This window comes from Marmota marmota, unplaced genomic scaffold (assembly GCF_001458135.2).
Source record: "Marmota marmota marmota unplaced genomic scaffold, marMar, whole genome shotgun sequence".
In the NCBI taxonomy this organism is placed as follows: Eukaryota; Metazoa; Chordata; class Mammalia; order Rodentia; family Sciuridae; genus Marmota; species Marmota marmota.
In genome coordinates this window covers 244,386-249,142 of record NW_026005973.1, presented here as the reverse complement: position 1 = coordinate 249,142, position 4,757 = coordinate 244,386, and positions in this window count along the sequence as shown.

The window sequence follows — 4,757 nt, the reverse complement described above, 5'->3', positions numbered from 1 at the left end:
CCCTTTTTTTTTTTTTTTTTTTAAAGAAGGGCTTTGTAATTAAACCCATAATTTGTTAAGCTCTGAAGGTAACAGTAAGTATGAGTCTCCACACACTTCACCCCACACCTTCACAGAGAGGTTGGGATACCCGGTTGCCTCAATGCTCAGCCTGGAGGGAAGTCAGGGTACTTGCTTATAGATCATGCTCACAGAGTAACACAAGAATCCTTCCTCACCCTTCAGCTTTTGCTGGTTGCTGGGCATACAGGGTGTCCCTTGACTTGTGGAACTATCACTCCAAGCAACCCCACCTTGACATACTCTTGTGGATCTTTCAAGGACACCAGTGATTGGCTTAAGGAAAATTAATCTATTATGACCTCATCTCAATTAACTGAATCACACCACTTTTCAATGTCACATTGAGATTCCAAGGGACTTGGGGGTGGGAGGAAGGATGTATTTAATCTATAACCACCTACCCCTTCAGCTTTCACAGAGGATGACTAGAGATGTGTGAAGGGTGGCTTTGTCAATCTTTTATTACCTCCCACAGCCTGTAGGGGCCCAAACCATACTCTTCTTCAAAACACCCAGTGGGGAGACTGAGGCAGGAGGCTCACAAACTGAAGACAGTTTCAGCAACTTAGAAGACCTTGTCTTAAAATAACAACTGTTGGAGGTGTAGCTCAGTGCAGAGAATCCCATAATTAAATCCTTTGTATTGGAGGGGGAGCAACCACGCCCCAATTTTGAGAACCTGGGCACACCATTGGACTTTGCAAATTTGACCAAATGGTCTTTTGGTCATGAGAAGATGATCCTGGATCATCTGCATAGGTCCTAAATGCAGTTGCAAGTATTCTTATTAGAGGGACAGAGTTACTCCCTCTGGGAAAGAATAGCCTTGGGGTGACAAGAGTGAAACAGCAGTAATGTGGCACCTGAACAAAAGCCAAGGGATTCCAGCAGCCACCAGAAGCTGAAAAAGTCCAGAAGAAAGTCTCCCTGAAACCTGTAATAGTGATTTCAGTCAAATGATAGTGACACTGCACTTCTGGCCCCCAAACCTGATATTCAATTTCTATTTTCAATTTTGTTAATTTCTTTAGGACCATAGAAACCTAAACATCTAGTTAAACAATGTCACACTCGTTATTGAAGATGTTACTATGGGAAGCAGGCTGAGTAGTATGCAGAACATTATTTTTTGCAGCTTCCTGAAAGAAGTCTTTTAAAAGTGTGTGGGAATTCTATAAAGCTGTCAAGGCAAAATTTCGAGAGTGGAAAGATAATGGGGCAACTCTGACTAAGGGGCCCATCTTCCCAACTGTCTCCCCAGACCAAATGCCTTAACCCTCTGTGGTTTCTCATTTTCTAATCTCTGCATCTGGAGTGAGGAACAACTAAAAAATAAATATAAAAAATTTCAAAATGAAAACAATTAAAAAAAAGAACACAGGGAAGAAAGTAATGACAAAGTATGTTGGAAAAGGTAAAACTTTTAATAGCAAAATGAGTATATTCAAATGGAAAAAGCAGATTCACTGAAACATGATAAAATTATGAAATATCCTTCCCCATACAATCAGCAGTTTCATTTTTTCTTCTCTACTTTACCCTGCCACCTTACCCCTGTACATTTCTATTACTTTCCCCATCTGTTTCATGGATAGATTCCTTCCTCCCTGCTCAGTAACACAGAATCTTCACCCTAGGCAACTACAATGACTATCATTAAATTTTTAAAATATGCCCTTTAACCTTCCTAACATCTGGGTAAGACCACTCCTTTCCCCTCATCCCCAGTTAGCTCCTACTCTTCTGGACAGACATGATGTTGTATGTCAATTTTCTAATCTATGTTGGGGTGAGGAGAGTGTAAGTTGCAGCCACCTATGTTGTTTTCTCCAATAATTCTTTCAAAGTGGGTACACAAGAAATAAACTTCCTAAATTCTTCCATATCAAAAAATATCTTTGTTTGACCCTGGAAATCAAATGCCAATTTGGCTGCATACAGGATTCTAGGGTGAAAGCCTTTCTGTAGGTGTTTTCTTTTTTCTCTCTAGAAGCCTTTTGGATTTTCTCCTTATCACTACAATTCAAAAACTTCACCAAGATGTGTCTCGGAGTCAGTCTGTTTTTGTCAATCACACTGGGGATTCGGTGAGCCCTCACTATCCCAAGACTAGAATCCCTAAGCTCTGGAAAATCTTCTTCAATTACTTCCTGCAGTATGTCCTCTGCTTCATTCTCTTCACTGTCTTTTTCTGGGATTCCTACCAAAGGAGGTTGGCACTTGTGAATCTGTCCTCCCTCTCCCTTAGTGTTTCTGATTGGCCACAACGAGTATGATATCCCTAGAGAATTGTGCCGTTTCGTCATCTAGATTGTAAAGTCTTTCTTCAAGGATGTCTATTCTACTCCTCAGATCATCTATTGTATTCTTAGTTTCTAAGATATCTGGAAGGCATTTTTTAATTTTTCCAATCTCTTCTCCCATCTCTCTGAGGACACCCATCACAGTTGTTCTATAGTTTTTTTCTGTTTCCTGGATTAGGTCTGCCTCTTTGGATGTTTGTGTTTGAAGAGTCTTCCACATCGAAAACCCTCCTACTTCCTCTTCCTCCTCCTCAGAATTCAGTACCTTACAGAACACCATAATCTCTTCACCAGCTCCCATCTTTCCCATCACACTTGTCCTTGTTGCAGGAGCAAGGCAACAGGTTGAGTCCCTTTTCTCACATAATATTGAGTCATCCTTACCCTCCTCCTCCTCCTCTCACCAGTCTTCCTCCTCATCCCACCACTCCTCCTCCTCCTCCTCCCACCACTCCTCCTCCTCTTCCCCAGAGGTCTCCTCTTCTTCCATCTCCTCTTGTTCCTCCTCTTCTATGGCACAGGCCCCTTCTTCCTCTTCTGCCCTCACCAAAACGATGTCATCCTTGTTGGTCTCTGAGTTTTCTCCTGTCACCTCAAAAGTAGGGATTCCTTTATCCTTCCACTCTGAAAACTCTTCCTCCCGAGTCTCTAAGTTCTTCACTTCTGGCATAGTGACTTTTACCTCTTTGGTGAATAAGAAATGCAGGCCATCACTTGCTGTTCCTCCAGCTTCACTTTTTGAATTTACTAGAGCATTACCCTGAAATTAAAAAAAAAAAAATTTTGTTGTTGTTGTAAATTGTGTGTCTCTTACAGAATTAAAAATTTTCACTTCACTCTCTAAATTTAATATGACTACCATTTGACAATGAGAGAACTGCTTCAATAATTCTTCCTTTTTTGTGTGTGTGTGGTACTGGGGATCAAACCTGGGGCATTGAAGTAATTACATGTTTGTGAAGGCCTAGTCCCCAAGCAAGGCAAGTGTCTCTATGATTATTCCAACACACTCATAGCTACTTTAGTAGTACTCGAAACAAATTTTCATGATGTCTTTATGCCTACCTTGGTCCTTCTACATTCCTATCCTTTGATGCTTTGTACATAACAGACTCTAAGTGACTATTTTCATCACTTGTATGTTTATTGCAATAAGTCCTTGTAACCAGGCACAGTGGTGCTTGCCTATAATCCTAGCAGCTCATGAGACTGAGGGAGGAGAATGTAAGTTCAAAACCAGCCTCAGCAAAAGCTGAGGCCTACGAAACTCATGGAGAAGCTGCCTCTAAATAAAATACAAAAAAGGGTTAGGGATGTGGCTCAGTTATGGGGCACTCATCTGGCAGGTGTGAGACACTGGATTTGATCCTCAGCACCACACACACAAAAAAAAGAATTTAAAAACTTAAAGACAAAAACACGGGTGGGATGTAATTTGGTGGTAAAATACCCCTGGGCTCAATTCTCATCACCCCAAATAAGTAAATGTAAATAAAAATTGTGAAGAAATGTCAAAGTAATTATTTTTAATGTCATGCTTTTTATTTAATGGAATTGTTTCATAAAAACTGATTTTCTGGGCTGGGGATACAGCTCAGTTGGTAGAGTGCTAAACTCGCCTGTGCAAGGCCCTGGGTTCAGAGCCCAGCACCAAAAAAAACAAAAACAAAAAAACCCCACAAAACTAATTTTCTCCAGAATAACTGCACCAACTACTACTTCCACTTTGCACATAACTTGACATATTAATATACTTACCCCTTTTACGGGGAGCCCATATCCTCCTCCTAGATTTGGTTCTTCCTTCTGTCGGAGCACATGGTTCACTAATTCTTCTAAGACAGGTTTTTGGCTGGTAAATTGTCGTAAGCTTTGCAGGTCTGAAAATGTCTTCATCTCATCATCATATTTAAATGCTAATTTGACCTCACACTGAAACTCAGGGCAAAAGCCATTTTCTCTCAAAATGTTGAAGATGTCGCCCCACTGCTTACTGACTTCCAAGGTGGTTGATGCCAGAGGGTCTGCAGCCAGGGTGAGCACGGCTCCTTCATCCATCAGAGTTTCTTCTTCTCTTGATGCTTTGATGGTCTTCTCTTTGTTCCTGAAGCTCTGTAACCCTAAATCTTTCATTTCCTGCCACTCTTCCCTGCTACCACAGTGCTCTTTATCTTTTGTTTCAGATGCCTCACTTTTTACTAGCATTTCCTTTAGGTCATTTTTCAGAGTTTCCCTCATCTCAAAGAACATCAGGTCCTGCATTTGCAACAAGACCTTAAATTTCTCCACAATAGTAGTTGATATATAATGTTTGTACTTGAAATCTAACATCCGAGGTATCTCCTCATCAGTATCTCTTAGATGATTTCTTTTGACACAGGTGGATTTTTC